Source organism: Coturnix japonica, chromosome 1 (genome assembly GCF_001577835.2).
Source record: "Coturnix japonica isolate 7356 chromosome 1, Coturnix japonica 2.1, whole genome shotgun sequence".
NCBI classification, from domain to species: domain Eukaryota; kingdom Metazoa; phylum Chordata; class Aves; order Galliformes; family Phasianidae; genus Coturnix; species Coturnix japonica.
Genome location: NC_029516.1, coordinates 61,963,698 through 61,976,214, shown reverse-complemented (window position 1 = coordinate 61,976,214; position 12,517 = coordinate 61,963,698). Strand labels below are relative to the sequence as shown.

The 12,517-nt window shown below is 41.0% G+C and overlaps 1 long non-coding RNA gene across 1 annotated transcript; it reads left to right on the top strand.

Moving 5' to 3' along the window:
* Positions 1 to 2,942: 2,942 nt before the first annotated feature.
* LOC107316786 lies at positions 2,943 to 9,253 on the top strand. Its single transcript, XR_001556584.2, has 4 exons — positions 2,943 to 3,208; positions 6,597 to 6,689; positions 8,836 to 8,954; positions 9,205 to 9,253. It is a non-coding gene; the product is annotated as an uncharacterized LOC107316786 (long non-coding RNA).
* Positions 9,254 to 12,517: the final 3,264 nt, after the last annotated feature.

The window sequence follows — 12,517 nt, the reverse complement described above, 5'->3', positions numbered from 1 at the left end:
AATGTGAAGGTAACCAGGCTCTGGATTTAGGTCTGTACTATCTGGGGGGAGGAATGTGCTGGGTAGTCTGTTTACACTATAGAGTGCTGTGGCACACTGTGTGTTGTGATGGTGCCATGTAGGTGCAGCCCTTGAGTAACACTTCCTTCAAATGGAAGGGAGAGTGGAGCAAAGCAATGCTTTGCCTCACCATAGTCAGCATTTTCTGGCACAACTGTAATGTAACTTCAAAGCTACAGGCTGGCAAGCAGACCTATCTATGATCAGATAGTAAATACCACATGGCCACTGAGGCCTGCTTTGAGAACTTCCTTCTGCTAGCAGATTTTAATTCACCTCCAAGGAAATCTCCCTTCCCCAGCTAGGAGTAAAAGGACTGACAGGAGAAAGTGAACCACACCACCGCACTTGCACTGTTTGCTGGTGTGATTGCAACTTAGTGCAGCCCCGAGGCTGCTTTTCCTTGAGACAAGGATTTTCAGATCAATTTTCAGCCCACACTGGAAGTGCTGTTGGTTGGAGCCCTCAGTGACCTTCTCATGTCATGCTCCCAGTTGCTGCAGTAAACCTGTGAGTTCAGAGCTGATGAAAGGTGGTCTGCTGACAGCTCTGGAAACATGTTAAATGCATAGCCAGGAAGGAGTACCAGAGACCTACAAGCTTCTCCTGCACTACCTACCTCTGGGTGGCCTCACACAGGACTAGACTGCTGCTGACTCCTGTTTAAACCTTGGCCTTGCTGGGGCCACTGGCAAACCACTAATTAGTACCACCTGTAGAGGCTTTCTCTGATGTATATCAAGTGACTTCCAGCCCTGTTGCAGCTACTGGTGAGAAGGCCTTGCAGTTGCTGCTGAGCTGTGTCAGTGCTTCAGTGTGGATGTACTCTAAACAACTAGGTTCCTTGGGATGAAAAGTGGCCTGCAGCCCAAGAACCAAGTCACTGAAACAAAAAGTAAGAGGATTCTGAATTCTCTGCGGCTCTCTGAAGAGACATGCATAGAAAAGAGAAGGCCTGCTACTACAAATTCTGTGCTTACATAGCTGTGAGTCTATCTCCGGGCCATCTCTCTTAGGTCTTGAAATCACAGAATCATAGAATCAACAAGGTTGGAAAAGATCTCCAAGATCATCCAGTCCAACCATCCACCCATCACCAGAATTTCCCACTAAACCTTGTCCCTCAATACAATGTCTGAACGTTTCTTGAACACATCAAGGGTCAGTGACTACTATTTGCCTGTGCAGCCTGTTCCAGTGCCTGACTTTGGAGAAGTAGTATTTCCTAATGTCCGGCCTGAATTCCCCTTGGTACAACTTGAGGCCATTCACTCTAGTCCTATCACTAGTTACACTGGGAGAAGAGGCCAACCTCCAGCTCACTGCAGTCTCCATTCAGGTGGTTGTAGAAAGTGATAAGGTGTCCTCTGAGCCTCCTCAAAAGATGCTCTGTTCTTGGGACGGCGGTCCCAGGAAAGTGTTGGTGGGAGAGGTGTATGTGAAGTGTTTCATCTAGGTGTCTGAAATAAGGAAAGCATTTGAGCTAGACAAGTGATAAGGGAATGAGAGAACAATCAAATATGAAACAAATTATGGTGTAAATTCATCCTTTAATTGTTTTAACAGCTCTGTGGCTCTCTTCCTTTAGGAGTATGAAGTACACTTGAGTCCAGCAGCAGTAATCTGGGCTTTTTCCCAAATGCTTTCCCAGCTGGACTGTCTTTGTTTTCCATCCTAATAGTGTTCCAGTACAGTGCTGTTTCCATAGGTGATGTGGTTCCCAAAGCACATCAATTTCTTTATCCCTTGTTAGTGCTTGGAAACGCACAAGACCAGCTTTTTGCACTGGGTGTGGTTGCTGGGGTTAAGACCTGTACTATTCTTTGATATTGTAGGGGTAAGTGAGGCTTTCTGCTGTCTAAATGGGAGCTATGAGAATGCCAGATGCCCATGGGAGATAGTGAGAAAGGGCAGAAATTCAGAATAAAAATATCTAATTGGAGCTTTGGAATAAGTCTAAAGTATATGTGGGATGGCAGTAGGGAGAGAAGAAATTAAACAGATATTTGACTTCCACTGTCATAATATTTTACAGAAGACTTAAATGTGAGATGAAAAGGCTTTAACACTTGAGCAGTTCTATTTTCTCTAGTCAGTTTGTTCTATATTCAACAATACTCTTTCTTTGCATCCACATAACTTAACAGAGGTCAGTAAAGAAAGAAAGAAGTGCAGAAATAATTGAGAAGCACTCCACTGAGGAGTAACAAGGGAGGTTTTTTTTTCCCTTTTTTTTTTTTCTCTCTCTGAAGCAAAGATAGAGCTAAGTAATTACTTGTTAGTGCTTAGAATCAACATAGGAACATTAGGGAAATAAATCATGTTTTCTTTTGAATCTTCTTGCTGTGCTTCCACTATCTCTAAGCAATAACAAGAAAAAGTAGCAAAGTCATGTTCTCATTCTGCTATCCAGGCTCATGGCTGTAGGCTGAATGCAGGTAGCAGTTCACAAACTTTCCTTTTCTACTTTATTTCTATCTGCTAGTAACAAGAATCTAAAAATGCAGCTGTTTCTTGTATTACCTGCTGATTATTGTAGTTAAATTTACCTTTAAAATATTCATTATAGTACCATCCACTGCCGCTTCAGGTGTGGCTAAGGTGAGATGGGATGTAATTCTTGTTCTCTGCCAGAACAGGTAAACACACATACAGGAGGTCTTTTTATTGGAAAAGTACTTGCTTGCTGAAATATAAATTCTTTGTGTTAAATGGTGTTTCATAAGTTTTCTCACTATGGAGATGGAGAGATAAAGGGAGAGTACATAGGCTATAAACTTCTCCACAGACGCTAGAGAAATGCTTAATGATTCAGATGAAATGACATGTCAGAACCTTCTCATGGTGTTGCTGAGTAGCAGCTGCTTAGTAAAGACTAAAACAAGAGAGCATGCTGTCCTTTACCTGGAATACTTTCTTTCTTCATAGCAAGCTGTTGCTTCAGGGCTTCCTGAGGCAGAGTTTGTATCTGGGTCAGTGTGTTCAATAACCACCGGTAGACTGATCCTTTCTCAGCTTGTCAAGATTTTCTTACTCTGGATCGTCTTCTTTGGAAATGAACAAATGTGTGACTTCTGGTTATGTTTATAGGAGAGATGCTTCTATTCCTACAGGAATCCTAAAACATTCAAGCATTTTCAAGCTGCAGGTAAGACCCTCTGCGTAGACACCCAGTGACATCCAAGGAGTATTCTCATTCTCCATTTTAGACTGGAGTAGGTGGGAAGTCCTCGAGTGCAAACAGTGAAGAAATGAATTGCATATATAAAGGATGAGCAGACTGCCAGCTCCACAGACTGAAGAATTCTTGCCTTGCATTTGTACTAACAGGAATGAGGCTGAGGGAAGGTGCTTGTGTGTCTTTTTCATTTGGAAAGAAATTACCTATGCCAGTGTGTGTGCACAACCATAGCACGTTCTCGCCTGCTATAACCACTTCCAGGACTCATGTGGGATGTTCTGCCTGTTCACTGTGGGTGGCTCAGCACTCTCTGCCCACTATGGCTTTACACAGCATGTCTGTTTCTGTATGGACTGACTTTCACGGGGAATATTTTCTTTACACTGGAAGGGCCAAAAATACTGTGTAAGCAGAGCTGTATATTTAGTTGTGGATCTCCTACAGTTGGGCAGTTGCTTGTGTGTATATGACAAATCATGTGTTGTTGTTTTTATACAACTACTTTATTGACCAGTTTCAGGGAGAGTTGCTGTTTTTGTCCCTGTTCACCTGCCTTAACGTCTACTCTGTAAGTGATCTGCTTTGTTTCCATACCTGAACTGAGTGTTTCTGTGCCAGTTCTGGATTTAAAGCCCAAATGCAGTTTTATATAAAACCAGATCTAATGTAAAGTATATAAAGTAACCATTAGGCAAATAGCAGAGCGATAGTAATTCCCATAGCGTAACTGAGATGCTGTCAACATGACTGATGCCAGTAGAATAAAGATGCAGCACAGCAATCTCAGCTGCTAAGAGCTGTGCTCCTAATGAGGAGCATGTGAGAGACAGGCTGGGTAGCTACTGGTGTCTGCTCTTTCTCTATGCCTGGCCCCTTCTTCAGAGCTTGAATAACTTCCCCTCTTCCCCCGAGAGAAGCTCTTCAGAAAATGTCATGCCAGGGTGCTGTGTTTATTGACTTTCAGAATTAAATTGCTCTATGTACCAGCAGAGATATTTTTCCCCTAACTGCTGACTCCATGGATTCTCTCTGGGCATTGTAAGTCAAATAGTTTTTTTTCCCTGATTTAGGTCTTGTTGAGGACTCAAAAGCCTCAGGCCAAATTTTACTTCTGGAGGTGCTGTGGAGGCTTTTATAACATGGCTGCTTCCTCCCTGAGTCCCTTTCTGCTGTGGTGCAGGTGGACTGCATGGTGTCAGCTCCTTGCTGACATACACTGATAAAGACAAAGGGAGTTCATAGCTGCCTCTTCTCACAGAATGGAGTTTGACTTCCTATCTTGGAGGAGGGGACCAGCCACAATGATGGGAAAGGGGCTGGGGAAGGCAACATCACTCTCTTTGGCTTGTGAGTATGTTCTGTCCATGCTCAGTGAAACATGGACTTAACAGGAGGCAGTCTGTGAATCTGAAAGGCTGTGTGCCAAGCATTGCCATGGGACTGTGTACTCCTGACATCAGTTAGCCATCCCAAAATCATGGTAGGTTATTTGAAGGGCTGGTTTATCTGAGTATTATTATTATTTGTTTTGTGGGGAGACTGTGTTGGGGAACGCCTCCATGGTGTATACTCTGCAAAGCATTTCATGCTCTGCATTCCCACCAGCTGTGGAGCTGTTGTGTTGCTTACGTAACAACCAGCTGGTGTTATCAACATGATATCAGTGTGAGATTGACTTAACTTTAAGAACAAGTAGATGTAGAAATGGCCGTGAAGCCTCTAATCCAAGACTGGGTCAGCAGCTCTGCCATCCCTCACCTAGTTCTCATGCTGTGATGGGACTGGATTGAACCATAGCAGTATGTTTCTCACTGTAGCTAGTAGCTTAACCACAGATTTTACTGATACACAGAGTGCCAGTTGGTTAGGGTTGCCTCTGCTTCTCTTATTCTTGTTTCAAATACTGTCTGACAGTGCTCAGGAGCTTTTCATGTAGTAACCACCAAGAGAGCATTGAAAACATCCCTCTGTGTGTGTGGAAAATGGAGAATCTGAAAGTGTTGCCCTGGGAAAAGATAGCTTACATGTGCTTTTCAATACTCTGCAGCTAAATAACTTCTCGGTCTGATTCACCAGCATATTAAAGCTCTTCTTTAGCACGTTCAAAATACAAAATGGCTTTTTAGTAGATCAAGTAATCACTGGAGAGTATCTACTAGAGTTGGTACATCTTATTCCTGGTAAAGTTACCAGGTAACTTTGATTCTCATGCCATTTGCTTTTTTAGGCTGCAATCGGGGATGCGCCCAGTTGACAGCTCTAGCATCAGCTATCTGCTTCTCAGGATTTTCATTACCTTCAGTGTTGTTCTGGGCCTGTCAGTTATCCAGACTTTTAATAGGGACTGAAACAGAACTTCTGTGAGACTCTATAATAAAAAACCTTCCTTATGTATCACTCATGTCTTTAGAATTTGTCCTCTGTTGAATGTTCCGTGGCTGAATTAAAGAACTGAGATTTTTTTTCCTGTTACATCTATAAGCTTCTATTTAAAGTTTATGATAACCAGCCATTAAAAGTGAACTATCGCCTCAGGTTTTAATACAATTTAGTTTAACAAATTTTTCACTATCTTCCAATTCTCAAAGCATGTGTGTATATGCATACATTATTAATTTTCATAATGACTAGAGTAAGTCTGAGTGCAATTCCCTTGAGCAGGTTTAAATTTGACTTGCAGAGTTGAGCCCCGTCAGTAATATACAGAAACAGAACACAGGTGTTCTAGGTTATTTTCATCCATTGTAACATTTCCTCTGTTAGGTGTAAATTAATGTGAGTAACATGTCTCATATGCAATGAGTTTACATCATGCAAAGCAACCAAAGGTAACGTGTAACAGGTTATGGCATGGCTGAGTCAATTATAACGTTGGGAGTCTGGAGCCTTAACATCAGTGGCACTGTGCATCTTTTGTGTTGTAAATGATCCTCCCACTGGAAAGGGGGAGGCACTTTTTTAAGCAGCACCGTATAACAGCCCCATGCTTATAAATCAGCATTTTTTGCCCCAGACTACAAAAAATACCACAATAAATTCTGGTGGCTATCTCTGGGAACATTGTTTGTTAGTGCCTAGAATCAGTCAGTAACAGCATTCTGCTATTCATAAAGTTCAGTAAATGACTTCTTTCAGACAGAAAGGATCTTAAATTTTGACCTGGATGCATGACTGCAGAAAGACTTCAGTAAATTAAAATCTGAGGATAAGCAATGCTTTATTTTTGGAGAAAATGGAGAAAAAAGTCAGTAGATGCTTTCCTTTGTTCCTTAGCTTTGAGCTTTGCTGTACTTCATTGGATGTGACACTGAAGAATAATTGTACCTTTCGTTTTTGCCATATTTTTAAATTACAGGATGAATGTGGTGTGCAAACACCGTAGCTGCTGTGGCCAGCCTCTCTGGAAGAATTAAGAGTGTATTCCTGCTGTTCAAACTGCTAAACCAAGGTACAGTCGATAGCTGTCACTAGTTGGTGCTGGCATATGGAACCAGGAGTGGCTTGAACTGGGAGGCTGAGTGGGAGTGGGTGCTTTGAGTCAGGCTGTCTGCTTGCTGCTGTCCTCCCCAGGCCACTTACACTCCCAATAGTGTGTGCTGTGCTTGATTTGAAGTCAGCCTTGTTTGGTATTTTCTTGTGTGCACACTTTGGAGGACTGACCAAATTCTGTTCCAACTTGATGCTAAATTCCTTAGAATATTCATTGTAAGGTTCATACATTGCTTTAATATAAAAATAGATCATACTGGACCAACAACTCCTTTGTACTGGGTGTTTTCAGTGTTGTAAAAAAAACTAGGTCTTTTTTGTTCTGAAAGCGCTGGCTCTAATTTTAGCAATTTCTTTCCTATACACTGAATGGGAAGTTAGGATAGAGAGTTCAAAACATGGCATCAACATGTTACCATACATCTCTTGTTACCATATCTGGGGATAACCAGGAGCATGCATGGCTCATAACATATCAAAGAGCACCTTCAAAGCTGATTGTTCTGCTTTCTCTGCCTCGTGGGTCTTTGGAAGCAGGTTACTGCATCACATCTTGAGATACAGTACTATGCTTGTCCCCTTTGCACACTTCTTTTTACCACCCTCTCTTTCCTTCCGGGTAGAGTGGAACAAAGCATTTGTAGTAGAATTGGGCCCGGTATTATCCACACTCAGAAAAGCAATAAGGTGAAGCTAGACATGATTTGATTCTGAATCTTTCTGGAGCAGTTGAGCTGCCGTTCCTCAAACATACAAGAGGCATTCTGACTCCAGCTGTAGCTGTAGCTCAGTGATGGTGCATCTTCTTTTTTTTTTTTCTTTTTTTTTTTTTCTTTTCTTTTTTTTTTTCCCAGTGTTTCTCCTGAATGGAGAAAAGCCCAGATTTAAAGTTCACAATGGCAATTTTGGTGGTCCGAAACTTAAGATCTGCGCACTATTAAACCTGTAGAATTCCCTACCTGAGGTTTAGTGCCACCTGGTTTTGTTAATTGATGTTTTGGTTTTTGAGGTCAAGTTTTTTCATACAAAGACAAAACAGCGTTTTTGTGTTTCCAAGCAATGCTAACACTTACCCCACTGTTTTTTGGAAGTGTCCATTTAGAATAAACACTGGGACAAGCTATGTTGTCTCAAAATAAGCCAGTAGAATAGAATCAAATAATGGCTTTGGTTGGAAGGGTTCTTAAAGATCACCTAGTTCCAACTCCTCAGTCATGGGTATGGTTGCCAACTGCTGTCTATGTTTCACAGGTTGACCAGAGCCACATCCAGCCTGGCCTTGAGCTCCTCCAGGGATGGGGCATCCACAGCCTCTCTGGGCAACCTGTTCCAGCACCTCACCACTCTCTCTGTGAAAAATTGCCCGACATCTAATCTGAATCTCCCCTTATTTACTTTAAAACCAGTCCCCTTTGTCTTATCTTACTATTTACCCATGTAAAAAGTTGATTTATCTCCCGTTTATAATCTCCCTTTAAATATTGGAAGGCCATAATTTTTTTTGATGTTGCCCTTAAACTAGAATAAATCCTTGAGACTTGCAGATGTAGTTTTCTGGGTTTTTGTTTGTTTTGTTTTGTTTACAGAGGAGATAATGAAGGCCATCATAATTAACACTTGCTGTTGCTTTCCTAGTGGTACAGCTCATTAATCTGCTCAAACTCTGTCTTGATGGGAAAACAGTGAAAGAAGAAATGAAATCAAAATAAATTAGTTAAAAGCTTTCTGCATTGTAAGGAAAACATAGTACTAATGCCGTGTATCTAGATAGATTAGGAAAATCAAGTTGTTAGAAGAAAGTGTTTCTGGTAAAATGCACTGTGGTCTTAAGTTGAATCCAAACAAATGCACACGCACATGGATTACTCCCTAAATGTTTTCCAGTCTTGTTTTTAATCAGTGTTTTGTCTCTCACATTCACTACTAGCAGAGATTTGGAGCTGCTACTTCTCTTGCGCTATGCTATGTGTTTGGCATTTGCCAGCTGAGATCTGGTGATTCACATCATCAGTGTTGGTGTTTTATATCCACTTTGATAGTTATACAGTATACGTTGCTTGACAAGTCCCTCATGTATGTACATTTGTTATTTATTGCTATTTCAGAAGCTGCAAATGAGATTACATGCTGACCGAGTCATGCTGGAACAGGTACAACAGGAGAACCAGTGCCTGAATCAGCAAGTTGCCCATTTATGGCTGCGTTTATGGCACTGCAGAAAATAGTGAGATCAATATAACAGTAATAGAGGCTGTTTGAAAGTCTGTGGCTTGGAAGCAGTTAAAACCACTGTTTGGTTTTATAAAGTTGAGGTTTTGTATGGGCATGTTTTCCTCTGCATGCATCACAGCATAATTCATTGTGTGACTAACATAACACTATTTACTAGAACGCATTATGGAAAGAGCCTGGTGTTCAGTCACATGTATTTTTGGAAAGTTTCTAAATGCAACATTGCTATAACTGTCTTGTAGAGATATACCTAGAAGAATTCAGAAGGAAGTTTGAAAACTACAGCAAGGTAAGTTTTTTCCCTTCTAAAAGAAGCTGAAGCCTGATATGTTTTCATCCTCTAAAGGGATATTATTGTGCAGTTATTTAAAACAGTGGAGGCACTTGATCTTTTCATGGCTGGAGGAGGGGAAAGGCTTTTGCTGTAGGCAGTAAGATATCTTTTGCTCTTTATGACTGCTGTTTCAATAAATTGCGTTCTGGTAGATTTCACACGGTAATAATATAATACATTTGTTTGGCGCCATGTAAGCCTATGCAAACACTGTGGCTGAATTCTCAGTCAGCGCTTATGGGTGCTAATAGCTTTTATTACCTCTTGACATAAACATGAGCTGCAAAATGTATCAAGTCTGGTTATGTTGCATTGAGGGACAGCAGTTCACTTTCCTCCTCCCTTCCCAAAACAAGAGACTGCTTTCAGTCAGGTTACTGCATGGATTGTATGTTCTCAGAATTAATTCCTTTATGAATAGAATGGTTAATAAGGATGAAATGTCATCTGGGAAAAGGAATACAGATAAAAATGGAGAGATGAGGAGGAAGTGGTGCAATTCTTCCTTTTTTTTTCAAAGACATCTGCATCATTCACCTGGCATACAGCATTTTAAAATAAAATTACCTTATTCTTAAAGAGGGGGATTTAAACCATATTTCCTATCCCCAATAATTTTCTATATGCCAAAATGCTCTGGGGCCATTGTTCATCTTCCTGAATTTTAAATCCTTAGGGACGTCTCTGTACTCTCATTAACAGTACTAAGGATAGATGAGACAAATCACTTGAAGGATACTTTTCATAATATAAGAGGAATCACTCTCTGGATGAGCTTCCCTTTTGACTGCACGGGGTGCTTAAATGACTTGTATGGGAGGCCTCAAGTTAAGTGAGGAGGCATTTATTTCCTGTCTTCCCAGTCCAGTGAGGATAGATTCCAGCAGAGATAATGAAGGATGTTGTCCTGGCTTGGGCACCTAGTTTTGATTCTTAGAGTCAGACTGTGCAAGAAATACGGTTTTGTTTTGTTTTCCTTAAAAGTGAGCTAAAATATTAAGTATAATTTAAAAGATACCTTTTATCTTGGTCTGGGCAAGATCAAAGACATCCTGAAATTACATTGATACCTGTGGAACAAATGAAATGCTGTTTGTCTCTTTGGAACTAATAATGCAGCTGAGAGTTTTTGATCCTATCAGACCGAAGCTTTCTCTCTTTGCTACCAGTAAAGTCATGCTCAGGGTATTGAATCCCAGATGAGTATTGCTATGCTGCACATATTGGATTTCTGTAAAGAAGAAACAAAGAAGTTAATCTTTAAACATATCTGTTTTAGACCAAGACACACCTGGAAAACTAGAGCAATTTAATCCTGTGAAAGGTGGAAGGATTGCTGGAATCTTCTCAAACTTACCGCACCTGTATTTGTTAATAAAGAAATAACTCACCCTTGAAAAATTTCTTAAACTTTTTTTGTTGCATTATATATATACACATATAATTTATACATATATATATTAAGTGACATCCTGGGTCTAAATATGCAGCTTGTTAAATCTAAGTTTTTAAAATATATCTGTTGCCAGGAGTAGTCCTGCAGTAGTATCTTGCAATTGCTCTTGTAGCTTGCACTTGTGGTTTGTTAGCAGCTGTACCCAGATGCCCATCAGGTCTACCATTATTAGCCTTGATTGTACAGTCAGGAAATGTGACCTTTGATACTGTGCTTGGCTTAACTTATAAAATACTTAAATGTTCCATGTAGGGTAGAGCAAAGTGAAGAAAAACAAGCGGAGCTCCCTCCAGGATGCTGCTGAGACACACACACACCCTTCCTGAGCTTCTAAAGCAATCAGAAGCAATGAAAGGCAGATCTCTGGGCTGCTCTGCTTGGGCAGTGCAGAGTCCTTTGATAAGATTGATTTGCTAATCAAATACTGAAGGCTGATGTAGAGGCCACTGGAGAAAGATCAAAGAAAAGTAGTAATTTTCACTAGATTTCTGTGTAGTGCCATTCAGCTAAAGGAATGAACATTAAAGGAACTGTGATGTCAATAGTATTTGCAAATGCATATGCTCAGTATATGTCTTTGCTCATTCTCTTCAAGAGAATCTTCTGTTCTACCACAGATTTCTTTTGTAGGCTGAGCTGTAGTTGGCAGAGGAGCTGGCCAGTGCTTGGTGCAAAAGGTCATTGCCTTGCTTACTTTGTACTGATGTATGCCTCACCTCTGTGAGCTGATCTTATCACCTGTCACAGAACCCAGACCTGCACTGGCAGCCCGATGTAGGAAAGAGGGCTTCTCACCTGTGCTAGGGCTGCCTCCATGCTGCCCACAGTGCACTGTGTGATCTATCCTTCCTTTCCAGTTTCACTTTAGAGAAAATACATCAGATTGGCCACATCTCTTTGTTTTTCCTGCTGAGGCCTGTGACAGTGGGTCTGTGGTCTGGATGCAGCTCTTCTAAGCACTGTTTGTGCTGCTGTAGACAAAGTTTTCTGCCAGGCTGTGCGATGCCTATGAAGGACAGATGCAGAAGCAATTTCATGCAGAAGGACATTAAAACCTCTCTTTCAATAATCTCAAATAGGCATTTAAAAATTCTTCCATATTAAACACTGCAGTATTAGCAGAAACATCCCCTTTGGCTGAGGGTTTGTGCTAGGAGAATGGCAACTCTCCTGTTGTCACCTTCTCCTCAGAGAAGAGCACATAGGGAATCCTGTTCTTGATGACTGGGTTTACAAATCCCTCTTCCCCAGGGCATCACAACAAGGTGAGGAAGCAAGCACTGAGATGGATGAGTCTTGATCCTGCCTAGGTGGGGTTAATGAGTTCAGGGTTAAACCCACAGGGAGCAGCTTCCTGGTGAGCATTTGTTAACACTGAAACATGAGCACTGGCAAACAACTGCAAAGAGGACTCCTCAGAGTGTGTGGAGGAATGCTTCAGGGATGCTGACTCAAGTAAAGTCTAAGGCAAAATAAATGAGACTTGTAGGAAGCTTGATTAAACTGTTGATAAGTTTTTGTGCTAGCAAAAGGGATCTTTCTGTATTGAGAAAAGCGAACTCAAAAAGATGAAGGTAGGATTTGCCCTGGCACTCTCAAAGGTTAAATTTGAGTCTTCTGACTGTGTCTTAGTATGTGAGTCCATGGGTAGCTTAACACAGTTCACATTTCTTTAAGATGTTTTAAACTCTAAAATAATTAGCCATCTTTGTTATTTTTCAGTTCAAAATGTAGTGTTTTAATACATGTATAATTGAATCAGGGT